The following is a 17,967-nucleotide window of genomic DNA, read 5'->3' on the forward strand; positions in this document are numbered from 1 at the left end:
ACACTTGGAGAATAGCTCATCCCACACAAAGAGATTATACTTTTTTCTCACACCTTCAACGCATGTGCTCATGATTGGATTATATAATGTGTAACCAAGCTTTTTTTAACAAACCTGATTCAATCTAAAATATCACACACACCCTGGTCCGACCATAGTATGGTCCTTACCTCCTTCCACTGGTCTATCAGGCCCAAAAACACTATGGGCTGGAGATTTACTGACTCTATCTTAACAAATCAAGCCACATTGGAGGAGTTCGCTGAAGCAACTGATGAATATTTTCTCACAAATAAACCAGAAGACACATCTATATTGAATAACTGGGAAGCATATAAATGCTATATCCGGAGATTCCTAATTAAACACACCGTTAAACAACGAAAGATTAAACTGGCCCAATTCACACACTTAACAAATAGCTTAAATACGGCAGAAGCAGCGCACAAAGACGACCCAACCTCTTCCCCAAAACTAGTAAACCTCTCCATAGCTAGAGAAGCTATCAATAAGTACCTTATCCAAAACACACATCTAAGAGCTCTTACTACTAAAGCAAAAATTTTTGCCGAAAGTAACAAGGCAGGCCGTCTATTGGCAACGTCACTTAAAAAGCAAAGTTATACTTCCTTCACCAGATCAGTCCTACACCCCTCAGGTAGATTAGTTACTTAAAATGAGGACATAGAGGACACCTTTGTCTCTTACTATTCCAAACTCTATAACCTAAACCCACATATGACACATGATAAATTTAGTAACATTGAAAAATACCCAGATACTTTAGACACCCCAAAGCTCACAGATGAGGATAGACATTCTCTAGATTCCACTATAACCCTTCAAGAAATCAAAGATACCATAAAACACTTCCTAATGGCAAATCCCCCGGATCGGATGGTCTAACTGCAAAATTTTACCAACTTCTTCAATCTCAGCTAAGCCCACAATTATATACACTATTTACCTCCATAAATACCGGTGAAGTCTTCTCCCAACCTTTATTGGAAGCTCTCATTACAGTGATTCCGAAAACTGACAAACTTAGTACCCAGGTGGGTAACTATAGACCTATCTCATTGTTAAACATTGATATAAAGATATATGCTAAAATACTGGCAAACCGTATGAGTACCACCTTTCCAAATATAATACATCCAGATCAGGTTGGATTTGTCAAGGGTAGAAAAGCAAAAGATAATATCATTAGAGTCTAACATTCCCTTCAGGCCGCTCATGACAATAAAACACCTCTTACACTCCTATCAACTGACGCAGAGAAGGCTTTTAACAGGGTCAACTGGCACTTTATGTGGGGGGCCTGTTGAAATTTGGCTTCTCTAAAACTTTTCTTACCAGAATACAGGCTCTTTATTCAAGGCCTCGGGCAAGGGTTCGAGTGAATGGCACTTGTCTCACAACACCCGCCAAGGATGCCCGCTATCACCGTTATTATTTGCTTTAACAATTGAAATTCTGGCTATACAGATTAGAGGTAATAAAGATATTTTAGGTATACAATATAAAACCATTACCCAAAAATGCCTGCTATTTGTGGATGATGTAATATTTACTCTCCAATCTTCCTCTACGACCCTCCCTGCCCTGATACAAACTTTAAAAACCTATGGTCAGGTATCTAACTTTTCCGTTAATATGGGAAAATCAGGAATAATGCTTCTAAATACGTCCCCACAAGATGATGATTTTATTATACAGCACACCGCATTCAAGGTTGTAGACAAACTTAAATATTTACGATTAATGATCACAAAAAATACCCAAGACCTCTATCAAATTAATTACATCTCTCTTCAGCGCTCAGCGCAGACTCTGCTTGAAAAGTGGCATAAGCAGGGACATCTGTCCTGGATGGGAATGATAAATACTATTAAAATGATGATAGTTCCAAAATACTTGTATCTCTTCCAGACATTGCCGATGGCCCTGCCAGGGTCTTATTTGTGTGCTCAACAGAAGATGCTCAATTCCTTTATCTGGTCATACAAGAGACCTAGGGTATCTCAAAATACGCTCCATTCTTAAACAAAGAAGATGGAGGACTAAATGTTCCACTTCTCTACAATTATTATAGAGCTGTACATTTGGCTAGAGTGATCTCTTGGAGTTAAAACAACCTTCATCTTTATGGGTTAGTGTTGAGAGTTCTTTGCTGGGGATTAGATGTATGAGAGACATTGCATGGCTTCCCAAAATTCACAGACCACCCTTAGCCTATCAGAATAGTTATGTCAAAGCCACCCTTGATGTGTGGGATTATGTGATCACACATTTTGAGAGGTTCTCTACCTCAGTCTCCCCCCTGACCCCAATACTAAATAACCGGATCTTCTTACAACATACCTCTTTTGCACACATAAGTACAACAGGAGGTTTACAAAATTTGCCCATCTATCTTTTACTAGACTCAGGAGAGATTACGGATAGAGTTTCATTAAATAATGACCTAGGACCTCCCTTCCATAATTTGTACTCATATCTTCAGATTAGACATGCGTTCTATAATAGCATATACAAATCTAATATTCTTAGACCATTAACAGCATATGAGAAGATATGCGCAAATCCTGAAATTCGGAGAGAGCATCTTTCGTTAATATACAAAATGCTCAAAAGAACTTTCCCTGATCAACAACCCACATATTTGCTAGGGTGGAGAGCGGAAATATCAGAGGACATCAATGATGATGACTGGAGACGCTGTTTTAAGGCCTCCCATTCTGTTTCCACTTCAGTAATGATATCTGAAATGAACTACAAAATTTTAGCTCAATGGTATTTGACACCGCAGCGCCTAAGACATATTTACCTGACCGTTTTCTCTAACTGTTGGAGACGATGCGGCGACATAGGAACTATGACTCATATATGGTGGACCTGCCCACTCATTACTGGTTTCTGGACACAACTAGAGCAAAGTATTAACAAAATCCTAGGTACTCATATAACCCTTAATGCTCGTCTCATTCTCCTTAACCTCATCCCACCACTTAACTGTGCTTTTCGAACAAAGTTACTTCAGCTAATGATGGCTTGTGCAAAAAGATTGATCCCAAGACTGTGGAAAACACAAACAATCCCTACACACGCACAGTGGGTGTCCGAGGTAGAACATATTTTAGCGCTTGAGAAACAGTATTATTGCTACATTAGCAAGCAAGATTTAATAGCTGACATTTTCTTTCTCTGGGAACAAGGCCTTCAGGTCATTAATTCACATTGACATATCCCCCTTTAAACAGGTTATACTCAGATATATCCCGGATTTGCATTTAAGGTTCGGATGGAACTATATTGGAAGGTTGTGCTTTTTGTTACCCTTTCACTTTATCTACTGGCTCCCTCCCCTTTTCCTTCTTTTTCCCCTTTCCCTTGCTTACACCCTACAACTGGATATCAGTTGTAGCATATTTACTAATAGATTTATCCTTTTTGAAAAAAGTACAAAAAGGTTGGTTTTATTGATCATACACTTGTGAATTTTCTTAATTGTATTAACACTGTATATTGTATTAAAACATTGTTGTGAAATTTGCAAACTCAATAAAAAAATATTGAATATAAAAAAAAAATATACCAAGAGAATGAAGAAAATTTGATAATAGGAGTAAATTAGAAAGTTGCTTAAAGGGACACTCAAGTCAAAATTAAACTTCATGATTCAGATAGAGCAGCAATTTTAAACAGCTTTCCAATTTACTTCCATTAACAAAATGTGCACAGTCTTTTTATATTTGCACTTTTTGAGTCACCAACTCCTACTGAGCATGTGCAAGAATTCACAGCATATACGTATATGCATTTGTTATTGGCTGATGGCTGTCACATGACACAGGGGAGTGGAAATAGATGTAACTTTGCAATTTATTTAACAAAAATCTACTACTCATTTGAAACTCAGACTAAGTGCTATTGCATTGTCTTCTTTTTTTTTTTTAAATAGTTTTTATTGAGGTAGCAACAATATACAAAATCAACTTTTACAGGTTTCATGGCAACACGCCTATCAAGATACATAGATTTTTAAATATCCAATACAGAAGGCATGTCTTAAAGACTGGAAATGGTATCTTATCCTAAACATTAGGGTATAGCAAGCCATGCGTAGCACCTCATTTTATATTTATATACATTTTAGCTCGGACAGCCAAGAATAATTTAACTCATAGTTATCATACGGCCTGACTTACATACAAAAGTTCCAACAAAAAAAACAAAGGTAGGCCTTTAGGTGTCCCTACTAAGCACATCAGAACATGGAACAGTCAAACAAGAGAATTACAAATACAAGTTCTAAACATTATATCATATCATACCATAAATCCCCCTCAAATTATGTCAAAGCGTATGTGGGACGTACCTCATATGCAAGTTAGCAGCCACTCTAGGGCCACGGGTGTTAAAAGTAGCTATAAGGTAAGTATAGGGGTTATGCCCACGAGGACCCTCTAGGGCCCAGCATATCAATAACATACTATATACACATATGTGATGATCTTATATTGAATAACTAGTCCTCCAGGTTATACATACAATTTAGACATACCCCAACTAAAGATTAATGGCCACACTTGGATCCCTATATCTGAGCTTAAACAAGGGTAGAGAGTAGGGGGAGTATTTACAGGGCCCCTCTTGGACCCATTCTGGTAAAGCTACATACTAGAGGACATATAGGCCACTTTTGGGCCTCTTAATATTGTTCAGTCTAGCATACATTTTAAATACTATTCGTGGTATATACACATATGCCCGTACAACTTGGGCCCTGAGTAAGAATAATACACAGATGACAAACAAGTGTTCCCTTAAAATACATAGGAGTTAGAGTGAGGTGTGCCCTCATTAAAGAAACATAGAAGTGTTTAGTTAATTATTTTAAGTATGGGGTATGTGCTAGGACATCTATTGGCATATGTACCAGTACCTGCAGATACCCAACACCATTACCTATTTGCTAGCAAAATGTTGGTAAGAGAAAATTATTAACAGTCTCACATAGACACCAACTGTAGGATATAGGTTATAGGAATAATGTCCCGTGCAGAGAGTTCCTCCCCATTACGAAACAGTAGATGAGATAACCTAAGTGTGATGCTCTCTAAGCAAATATAGGCTGCAAGGACGGACATCAGGCTTTTGGGCCTTCATAACATTTTGTACAGCATACATAGAGCAAAGGTTATTTCTGTAATGATGACAAGCAAGCAAACTTGTGAATAATTGATGTGTGTAGCTCTGTACCATGGATATAGTCCCAAGTCACAACTGATTCCCCCTCCATGCTTCACATATGCCAAGTATTCATGTCCCTGGCTCCCTGAGGCAGCTGTGCTGACTGAGACCGGGCCTCAGGGAAAACATGCTATCAACAAACATTCAGATACAAGCCTGTTCCCGAGCCTGCCAGCAAAGAGAATATGCCTCCTCCGCTAACTAACTCCAGCCCTGGAGATCCCACGGAGACCCAAGCCCTTTAATAGGCAGGATACCGCAAAGACCGGCTGCAAATCCTCCAGCATGTGTCGGTTGTGGTGTGAAATAAGTTCGTCATTAGTAAGATAGGTTCGGCATGGTATCCTCAGTCTCGTTCTAGGATGAGGGGTTGTGGATGGCGTTGAGTAGTTAGGCATCCCCATTGTATAGGTACTGGTCTTTCCAGCCTGGCTGCCTACGGCAGTCTCACCACTTTCCGCTGCAGCAGTCTTGCCCATTACCCTCTCTTCGTCTTCCTCCAGGGGGCCGGCCGCATCCCCCTGGGGCACAGTAGAAGGTATAGCTCTTTTGTCGGGCCGAAAGCGGATCTGATCCTCCCTCTCAGAAGGGGCAGGTTGCCGTTCTATGGCCACTTCTTCTGGCTCCGTACCAGCCTCTGCATCATATGTACCCGCCGCTTCTCCGGAGTGGGTATGCTCCATGAGGGACAGAATGCTTTCAAATCTAGCACACATTGTGCGTTCAAAAGAGTGCATTAGGTCCTGTAGGGTCGCACAAAGGTCCTCCATTTTCAATAATGTTGTTAGGCAGTTAGATAGAGGGTGTCAATACTCTCTGTTCACCCGCTTTCCCGGGGGGGGAGCTGAGCTCTCTCCTCTTAGAGGCCTCCAGAGACACTCAGCGTTCCAGTCTGGGAAGACCTGTTGCGATATGAACACAGATTTTTATATTATTCCTGTCAGCAAAATGTCCTCTGTGTCATATGTTATAAATTCTTGCTGGATGGCTAATTCTCTTCCAGATTACAAGCGGAATGCATTTCTGGATTACAGAGCTCCCAGTTTTGCGGCCATCTTGGACCATAGCCCGGACACGCCCCCCCCTTGCATTGTCTTCTTATCATGCATTTGTTGATTATGCAAATCTACAGTGTTGACTGGTCCTTTAAAATGTCATGCTCTATTTGAATCACAAAAGAAAAAAATTGGGTTCAGTGTCTCTTTAACTCGTCCCCCACCTCTGAGGCAGCGGACAGCAATCTAGTGAAATACTTGTGCAATGATAAATGCTACAGCGGATCATGTCCGTCCGCACATTAATAAATCGCTCCCCAAGTCAGTAGAGTCCCTAATGTGTCTGAATACAGCCTATTCGCTTACCCAAGGCTGCTAATTTATAACACGTGCAGCTAATAATTTCATGCTATTTTTATTACAGTCATATTTAGTGATTTCGCAAACCTAAAATTTTGGGCGAACCGGGCGAACCGCCATAGACTTCAATAGGCAGACGAATTTTAAAACCCACAGGGACTCTTTCTGGCCACAATAGTGATGGAAAAGTTGTTTCAAGGGGTCTACACCAGAATGTTTATTGTTTTAAAAGATAGATAATCCCTTTATTTCCCATTTCCCAGTTTTGCATAACTAACACATTTATAATAATATACTTTTAACCTGCCCCTTTTTTCAGTTCTTTTGACAGACTTGCTGTCTAGCCAATCAGTGCCTGCTCCCAGATAACTTCTTGTGCTTGGTCGGTCCTCCTACTTCAAATTTGGGGCACTGCGCGTGCAATCTAATGTGCCACCAGATAGGAGTGGTGTGTTAAGTAGTTCTATTCTTATCAGTTTGATCCCTGTTACGTCCCCTATCAGGGGACGTGTATATGGCATTGATTTTAGGAACCGGGAGATGGAAAAAGATGCTTGGTCGGTCCTCCTACTTCAAATTTGTGACACTGCGCGTGCAATCTAATGTGCCACCAGATAGAAGTGGTGTGTTAAGTAGTACTATTCTTATCAGTTTAATCCCTGTTACGTCCCCTGTCAGGGGACGTGTATATGGCATCGATTTTAGGAACCGGGAGATGGAAAAAGATGCACTCATTTCTTCCAAGTTCCAACTGATGTGTAAATAACTCCTCTGACAGATCAAGTGAAGCGGCTGTGGTGCTAGTGTTGGTGGTGGCGGCAGGCGGCGAGTGGTAACTTGAGAGGTGCCCGAAGCTAAGCTGGAGGAGGATGGTGCATCAAGGTTCCGAGCGGAAGCTGTAGAAGATTGGGTGTCCTGTGTTAGCCAGTCAACTATGTCCTCAGAACTGTTTGAGTTTGGGGTACGTGTCCTCTGAACACTGGGCATTATTCTAGGGCCAAAGGGAATCACAACACCACAAACACGACGGCCCCTGCGGGGTGGCCTGCCTCTCCCTGTCATTTTTCTTTCAATTAGTGGTACTATGCGTGCAAGCTACTGTGACAACAGATATGAGTGGCACTGTGCACTGGCAGAAGTTGGCAGAGTAGACACTGTAGGCCTGACACACACGCTTGCAGACAACTAACTGCTATTCAATCTATTACAGTAAAAATTGTATTTTTTTTTTTAAATGTACACTACTGTTACACCATATATGAGTTGCACTGGGGTGACACTGTGCCCTGGCAGGCAGGCCCTGAAACGCACACGTGTGAATGAAACTGACTGCTATTATTTCACAGTCAAAAAAGTGTTTGTTTTTTTTAAATCTACACTACTGTTACACCAGATATGAGTTGTACTGTGGTGACACTGTGCCCTGGCAGGCAGGCACTGAAACGCACACGTGTGAAGGAAACTGATTGCTATTATTTAACACAGTCAAAAAAGTGTTTTTTTTTTTTTTAAAATCTACACTACTGTTACACCAGATATGAGTTGCACTGGGGTGACACTGTGCCCTGGCAGGCAGGCACTGAAACGCACACGTGTGAAGGAAACTGACTGCTATTATTTAACACAGTCAAAAAAGTGTTGTTTTTTTTAAATCTACACTACTGTTACACCAGATATGAGTTGCACTGGGGTGACAATGTGCCCTGGCAGGCAGGCACTGAAATGCACACGTGTGAAGGAAACTGACTGCTATTATTTAACACAGTCAAAAAAGTGTTGTTTTTTTAAATCTACGCTACTGTTACACCAGATATGAGTTGCACTGGGGTGACACTGTGCCCTGGCAGGCAACCACTGAAACGCACACGTGTGAAAGAAACTGACTGCTATTATTTAACACAGTCAAAAAAGTGTTGTTGTTTTTAAATCTACACTACTGTTACACCAGATATGAGTGGTGGCACCGGGGAAGTGGGCACAGTATACGCTGTGAGCCTGACACACACGCTGGCAGGCAGGCAACTGCAATTAGATTACACAGGAAAAAAAAAAGCAGACTGATTTTCTAGCCCTAAAAATGGCTTTTTGTGGTGCTGTCCTTACAGCAGAGATCAGATGAGTCCTTCAGGACTGTAGTGGACACTGAATACACTAGCCTAGCTATCGATTTCCCTATTTAATCTGCAGCAGCTACACTGTCCCTCCTCTCTCTAAGAATGCAGCTTCCAAATGAATCTAAAATGGATGCTGTCCAGGAGGTAGGAGAGTCTGGGAGGGAGGGTCTGCTGCTGATTAGCTGGAATGTGCCTGCTGACTGTGAGGTACAGGGTCAAAGTATTACTCAATGATGACGAATAGGGGGCGGATCGAACATCGCATATGTTTGCCCGCCGCGGCAAACGCGAACATGCTATGTTCGCCGGGAACTATTAGCCAGTGAACTATTCGCGACATCACTAGTCATATTTATTATCTATATTCCTCCATCTAATCACCATTATAAATGATAATTTAGATGACCATTTAATCTTTTTCATTATTTAAATTGTGTGATTTGAGTTTAATTATAAACTTTTTTTAAATGAAAAAACTATTGTTTTTTTTATTAACCAATGAACTGAGCTGCACAAAATGTTCATATTAAAAATATCTACTGAAATGAGGAAAAAATGGTTTTTTAAAAAGTCTAAGGTATTAGATAACTTGAAAATATGGTGCTAAAATACAAGAGAAATTTCTTTTTTATGGGTTATAATAACAGTTTTATATTGTCCCTATATAAGTCATTTTAAAGCCAAATAAAAACCTGTACAATGCACTTTGGGTTAGATTATGAGAGGAACACAAATTTGTGCTCCCGCAAGTGCTTTGTCTGCGTTCAACTTTTTTTTTTTACCATTGCACATGTATTACAGGTCACAGGTAAATTGTTTGCTCTCTCACAGTCACATCCTCATTTAGAAAAAAGACTTTGTAAAGTTACAAAAGTAGGATCCTATTCCCCCATAGACTTTAATAGAGCCTCATTTTGAACAAAAAAATAACAGCTGACAGCTCGCAGAAAAATAAATGCAGGATGCAATGAGATATATTTATGTAATTCTATACATCTTGTCAAGGTATATGTAAGGTTAATAAATATATATTTTAATCATATATTTTAAGGTTAATAAATATATAGGGGAGGATAACACACAGTGAAAACACATGCTTTAAATTATACTCTTGGGAACTATTGTTAAAAGACAGCATAAGTAAAGATAAATACATTTTGAAAAATAAATAAGGCCAATAGTTTCATGTGTATGTTTGGGGTGGTTCGGATAACCCATGTATGTATATATGTTGAGCCTGGACATATTATATTAAGGGGGTAATTGCTGTATTGAATAATAACTACATTGATAATTTTGCAGATAAACATATCAAATATATGCACCAGACTATATTGAATATATATCTGGGAGATAGATTTAAATCTGTATAGATTAAATGGCAATTGTGATGGTCCCATGTTTGGATGGTATATAACATGTTGTTTTCTGTGTTCCAGATGGGGCTAAAAGATACCAAATACAAGATCGTCTGTATGGAATAATAACCGCTGTGTCTCTATACTTCTCAGACATATAATAATTCATGCATGCAGAATTTGTTGGAAATGTAAAACATGCTGTAATTGTGTGAATACATATACAACATATATATATATATAAATGCCATTAATCTTGAAATAGTTAGCAATATAAATTGGTTTTAATATACAATATTGATGTTTCATGTCAAATTGATCAGAATAAAAAATTTAATATAATACAATACATATAAACATATAACTTAAAAATGTAAGGAAATTATTACAGTTATTACCCATTTTAAAGAAATATTTTAAATGCTAGAAATGTTGGTTAAATGTGAATCTGTATGTATTGTCATAATGCCCCCCAATGTTGCAATGCGAGAACTACAGCCAGAAGGCTTTTTGGCTGTTTTAAAAATAAAATCTCGAACGGCCAATCTGAGACAAGGTTTCCGTTTGGGCGTTTCCAATTTTACCTATGATGGAAAACTTATATAAGTTTAAGGCAAAATAGAAAGAGGACAGATTGTGCTGAGCTGTGACTGGTAACTGGTTGCTGGGCGTTAAAATACAAGTTAGTATTTCGTAAGCCTGTGTATTGTTAAAAGTTTATCTTTTGTATGCTAAGAAATTCATTTAAAGCAATTGTTCACAGTAAGAATATATGTATTTTTAGTTTTAAATTAGAATTGTGTTAGATTAAAGTGCAGCTAAACAGCTGAATATATATATTGTTCTATTGTTTATTAGCACTGTTAATTGTATTGCTGAATATTAGTAGCTGTTATTTTAAGTCTCACTGTGATATTTTAGTCTCATTGTGTTAATTTTGAATGAAAGGCTATTGTAAATCAGGCTAGCTTTAAAGGTAAACTTTTATGAGCTTGGTAAGAAGTATAGCATATCTTAATAGTTTTAACGTGTATAATAGTGTTTCATATTCTGGTATTACAAATATATTTCAAAATGTTCATAGATATTAACTAAATAAAAGAATTCAGGTATTTATATTAATTTTATGGTTCCTAGTAGATGCATATTTATTGAGGGTTTATTTTAAAGGATAATTATTTAAATATATTGTGTTATAATCCTGCCATAGGCTGATATATTATTTGGATAGCACTACTGAGGATTCTTATAAATATACTGACATATTGTATGGAGGCACTTGCATGAGATTTATTAATATCTATAATATTGATATCATATATTTGTAGTAAATAGAAATTTTTATTAAAAAATCATATTTCGAAATTAATATTTTGAAAATAATTTTTTTTGAAGATTTAAATATTGATTTTCATATTTCAAGATTGATATTGATATTTTGAAATATTGGTAAAGATTAATTTTTGAAAAATTGATAAAAATATATTTTTTTCATATTTCAAAATTAATCAAAAATATTAATTTTTCATATTTCAAAATTCATAAAAATATGATTTTTTTTTCATATTTCAAAATTATTATAATTTTTTTTTGGAAAATATAATTTTTTTTTCTATCTCTTTTTATTAGCAAAAATTGTATTAGCATTTTAATTTAACTAAATACTAAGCCAATATAATAATGTCTGTAGCCAGTAGTACATAGCGTTGAAAATGGTCCCATCACAATACTCATTACTAAAGGTCAGATCCTTAAGAAAGATATCATAAGTTACATTAAAGAGAAGTTTAATATTCCGGGTGAATTAAATGATTTTATGGATATGCTTGAAACTAGGGCTAAAAATATTACCGTTAATAATAATATGTGGAATGAAAAAAATGAATTTTTCAAAAAATTATTAATGATTAATCAATGCAAAAAGCGAGACAAACTAATACTAAAATCTTGGCCCTTGTAATATGCATTATTGACGAAATGTCGCTTTGTGTCAGACAAAATAATTGCAAATACAAGAGCTAGAAAGTAGTAATCATTCCTCACGCAGATGCAAAGAGGATGTAAAAAGAGCCAAAAATAAAATGGATGAATTTGCCCAAAACCTAACCGCCTTAGATAAGCATAACATAGACTTACTCGCACAGATACAAGAATTTAATAAACAGCTTGCGCAAAGCCAGAGAGAATTAAGCGATTTAAAAAGGTCATATCGCCATAATGAAAACCCTTATATTAACAGTGAGAATAATGCAGATAATGCTAACTCCCTTAGAGAACGTGTCAGGGACGAGGTACAAAAATATATGGAAGAATATAGACAAATGACCCCTAATGGGTCAGAAATAGATTTCCCAAATAGGCAGTCACCTCATGATGTAAATCCAGGAAACTGCTGTAATTCAGCTGGTGCGGATGAGGAAAACTCTAATAGAGAATCCCAAAGTAAATCTAATAAGGTCTATGATTCCCATAAAATAGTTACTTTCATACAGGGTGCAGTACCTATATTAAAAGGGAAAAGAAGGTTGGTGCTTACCACCTCCAGTTGCAGTACCTATATTCTCCAATAAGGGAACAAAATCTGTAATTGATCACTTAGAAGCTTTAGAAAACGCATTAGCTATAATGAATGTAACAAGTAAGAAATTAAAAATTGAATTTCTGCCCTGGGTATTTGACAGTAAGCATCACAAATTCTTTACTTCACTAAAGGATATGAATATTCATTCCTGGAGTGAAATAAAACGACAATGCAGAAAAGAATTTGGGCAATATCGCACTAAAACTGCCGCGAAAATATCGGTATATGGTTTAAAATGTAGTCCCATCGAATTCCTTTCTGAATTGAAAAATGCATACAGTATGGCTGAAGATAATCCCAGATTTGATTGCTCAGAATTTGTAAATTTATTTTTTGAAGCACTGCCTACACCCATCAAAATTAATTTAGCTAGAGATTTTGATGAGGACTGCTCATTGGAATGGCTGATCAAAGAGAGTACAAAATTATACTCTATTCAACAGTCCAGTGAACAGGGGGTGAAAAAGGAGTCAAAACCCAAAATTGTAGCAGAAACTAGGGTGTCACCTAGTCCCCTCAATTTGGAGTCTAAAAAGAAAACCTACGCGGAGGTCGCCAGTCAAAACAGGCCATCTCCACAGAGGTTTAACTCTGCCCCCTCCCCTACGCGGGTTGAGGCGCAGGGAGACTATAACCAAAGTGGGGGACATAATCAGGTGAATAATTACTCACAAAGAGAATACTCACCAAATAATTGGTACCCACGCAAAGGTAGATACAATAGACAGTGAAGATATTCTCAGGGTAACCAGACACCCCAAAATCATAATGCTGAACCCCAGGGGCCACCACGCCAAAATAGAAATAGCGGCCCTGATCCTGAGGGAACCCAATGGTCCCGGAATCACTATTATGGGGCACCAAGAGATAGACCCAGGAGTAGAGGTAACTTGTACAATCAGGTAGACATGCTTTTTACCCAGTTAAATCGCTTGAGCGAACAATTCGCTAATATGAGTCAACCTTCTACGGCTCAGAAACCTAACAATACTTTTTTAGGGGTACAGCCAGTGGTCAGCAGTGGACAACAGGCACAGTCATGAATACTGCAATATCACCTAAAAGGGAGGGGAGAGATATGCAAAATGTAATAATAAATATAAAAAATGGTACTAATCATATTCTCTCCCCACAGACCGGAAACGGACGATTTAGCTGTGATGACAAGCAACCTCATCCGGGAAAAATTAACAAATCTCTTGTTTTGCAGCACTCTCTTAACCTTATTTCCACAGATGCAGTTTACAAGAATCCAGCCGACCCTGTCATAAAGGAGACTGGTAGGTATGAAGTTTCTTCTGCATCGGAAAACATGGCGAATTCAGGTAACACGTGGCGAAGCCCACAGATGTATGATAACGCCAACTTTATGTGTGAAATGGTAGAAAATGCAGGGAGATATTATGTATTAACTGAGCTGCAAGATTCAGTCTCCAACCCTATCATGGGATTAATTGATACTGGGTCTCAGGCAACTATTTTATCCCACAGGTACTACACACAGCTAAATGAGCTAACACCCCACAAACCTAAAATAAAATAATTTGATGGTTCTCTAATAGGAGTTGGGGGCGACTCCCTAAAAGTTTACGGTACTGCCTGGTTAAAATTTAAATTGGGGAACAGGGTCATAAGACACCCTGTCATTATAGTGGATCTGCCAACTGATCGTTTAATTCTTGGTAGTGATCTCCTGAAGCGATTAAGCACCATAATTGATTGCATAAATAATGTAATTTGGTCACAAGTTAAAAGGCCTATCAATTATGAAAAATCTGGTATATCTTGCCCCCAACATAACTGTCACATAGTGGAAGAGAAACCAGATGCTGTGGAGATTCATTTCAGGAATAACTCTGTACCTGAAATCACTATTTTACAGATAGATGATCAGACTCCTTTAAGTGGCTCTGATGGTAATACTTTTAACATTTCACCTGGAAAGATAGCGAATATTTCCCTAGATGGCGATGTATTAACCATATCTCTCCACAAGGGGGATCATAGAATCCCTAAGGGGGGAGGCCGCGCTCAATACCTCACAGGGATTGAGAGAGTTAAAGAGGATCTATTTATCCCTATACAAATGCATGACCTTGGTACAACAAAATATGCCAAGTTGAGTTTAAAACAGGAAGCTAGCTATATAAGCGAAGGCTTATTAGCACAGATAGCTGAACCCAAGGTGATTAAATATCTTTCTCCCCAAGACCACTGCGTCCACAACCTGGATAACAGGTTTGAAAGCTATAACATCACAGCTAAGTGCTTATTATCTGTCGCTATAGGTAATAAGTCAGTGAATTTTTTAGTTTTAAATACTCCCCGTAATCAAAAATACATTGGCAATGATATCTTACATAGATATGCCATACAAATAGATTTGATTAACTCTTGCCTCTGGAGTAGGTTAAAGGGGGACCCTGAAGTATTTCAGGATGAAAGTGCAGGCATGAAATCAAACCAGCAATTGCCATATGCTGTGAATATGCAGGTGTCTAGCGATGTTATAATTCCTGTTGGGGCTGACAATTTTTTTTACCCTTACAGGTAAAGAGAGGTCAGAAATTAAAAACTTCTGAAACACTAATTTGCCTCTCCCATCGAATACAAAATCTGGGTGTCACAGTAACCTACACTCTTATGGTGAATATTGGAACTGTTCCAATACATATTATTGTGCATAACATGACCCCACAGGATATAACATTATCCAAGGGAACTACCATAGGATATGCACTGGAATGAAGTTATTACACTTTTGGATTCCAGAATAATGTAATTGGGCTGATCCCTGAAGGATACTTAACTGACGAACAATTAATAGAACAATCCTTTGCATCTATGCCAGGGGGTCTATTTAATATTCAGTTTATTTATCCCTTCAGCTCAGAGGAAGGCATCTGTAAAATTGAAGAAGCCTCTCTAGTGTTTGATCAGCCAATCAAACAGCAAGATTACCCCAATTCCCAGAGTCATGGGGGCAATGTAAACTATAATCAAGGGGATCTCACCTCTAGGTTAGAAGAAGCCTATGAGATAGGACAGCCTGAAATCTTTCCAGGATTTCAGCAAATAGTTGAAGAGCAAATATCCTTAGCTAATTGCTGTTCCAGCAATGATGAATGCCAACTGCTGCGAGAACTCCTGATGGAGTACAAGGATATTTTTGCTAAGGATTCTTATGACTGTGGTACTACAGACTTGCACATTGCAAGAATACAAACAGATCCTGATGCACCACCTGTCTTTTGTTAAACAATACAGACTTCCTTTAGCCTCATATGATTCTCTTGCAGAAATCATAAGGAACCTGGAAGAAAGAGGTATTATCAGACAGGTGCACAGCTCTTATAATAATCCTATTTTAGGTGTTCTTAAGCCCAGTGGACAATGGTGTTTGTGTGCTGATTTAAGAAAGCTAAACAAACGAGTGTACATGTCTGGCTGGCCTGTGCCATATATTGACCAATGCCTAGCACAAATGTAGGCATCCAAAATATTCACTGCCATTGATTGTGCACAGGGATATTGGTACATGAAGAGGACCAATATAAGATGGCATTCTCTTTCCAAAAGGTCCAATATGCATTTCAGAGACTTCTATTTGGATACATAAATTCTGGACATGAATTTGCTGTATTCATGCATAAGGCTATGCCTGATGCACTGGAAAGGGGGACCTTATCTTATGTTGATGATGTTTTAATCAAAAGCACAGACTTTGAAAAACACATTACAGAGCTTAAACATGTCCTCAGCCAACTTAAAAGGGCAGGTGACAAATTATCCCTACAGAAAGCTCAATGGTGCCGCACTCATGTAAACTTCTTGGGGCATGAAGTTACTTCTGAAGGACTAAATCCTCAGAAGAAAAAGGTGGAAGCTATAGTGAATTCTAAAAACCCAACTAACTTAAATGAATTGAGATCCTTCCTGGGTATGACAAATTATTCTCGCAAATTCATTGATAATTATGCAGAATTAGCTAAACCCCTACTACTTCTTCTAAAGAAGGATGTGAAATGGCACTGGAGTGAGACTCAAGAGACAGCCATCAGAGAGCTGAAGAGAAAACTCACTCAAGCACCTTGCTTAGCGTACCCTGAAGGTGGTAAACCTTTCTTCTTAGAGACAGGTTACACGGATGTAAGCATGAGTGCTGTTTTATACCAGAAGCATGATAATTTAAGCAAAGCTCTATCCCCAGTAGAAATAAAATTTAGCGATTGCAAAAAAGCCCTCTTATCTACTGTATGGGCTCTACAAAATTTCCGCAGCTATATACAGGGCGAGAAAATTATTGTAGAAACGGCCCACCAGCCTTTGCTATATTTGCAAAGTGAGAGAATAAGAGATGGAAATTTGTCAAATAGCCGCATAACAGTGTGGACTCTTTCCTTACAAGGCTGGCCCTTAGAAATTCGCTACAAGCAGAATAAAAAGAATCCAGTTGCACAGGGCTCCATGACTGTACTGCTAGAGATCCTGGGGAAGAATTATCAGAAGATGATTTCCTGGAGGAACAATTGCTTTCCCCATATAAAATGTACAATGAGGACAATTGTCAAACATTACCTTGGGTATATGTTGATGGTTGTTCTTACCATGCCACTATTGATAATGAGCGCAGATTAGTCGCTGGCATTGGTATAACTTGGGCAAATGGATTCCCAAATATATCTATAGGTTTCAACATTGGACCAAGATCCAGTCAAGTTGCAGAACTAACTGCTGTTCTAAAAACCATTGAAATGGCTATTGAACATAGCATTCATGAATTTGTGATCATAACTGACTCAAATTATGTGCGTGACAGTTTTGTTGAATACCTGCCAACCTGGAAAAGAAATGGCAAGCATGGCAAGTTGTTCTGCGAGATTGATAATCTGGTGGTATCCAATGATTTAACCATACACTGGAAAAAGACCAAGGGTCATTCCAGGGTTCTAGGCCCAGATAAGGAAGGAAACGATCTTGCGGATTCATTAGCCAAACAAGGAGCCATAACTGGAGAACTCCTTAAAGGGCCACTGTAAGTAAATATTTTCTATGCCTGTTACTAACTAACTACCCCAAATAAGCTTTTTATCAATAGCATTTCATTAACATATCTCTACCGTATATCAGAAATCTTGTCTGCTAATTTAATTGTTTTCCAAACCCACTCCGTGGGTATCCTTTGCTCTGTACAAATCCGTTTACAATACCTAGGTTTCAAAATGGCGCTTTAAACACAAAGTTATTGGTTTAAGTATTTTGAACATGCAGTGCTGAAAATAGTGGGCAGGATAATGTGACAT

General features: G+C 38.2%; 1 pseudogene; it reads right to left on the reverse strand.

Annotated features, from left to right (window-relative positions):
- Positions 1 to 17,967, reverse strand: part of LOC128661329 (zinc finger protein 585A-like) — a 218,102-nt pseudogene that overhangs the window by 31,655 nt on the left and 168,480 nt on the right.

This window comes from Bombina bombina, chromosome 5 (assembly GCF_027579735.1).
Source record: "Bombina bombina isolate aBomBom1 chromosome 5, aBomBom1.pri, whole genome shotgun sequence".
Classification (NCBI taxonomy): domain Eukaryota; kingdom Metazoa; phylum Chordata; class Amphibia; order Anura; family Bombinatoridae; genus Bombina; species Bombina bombina.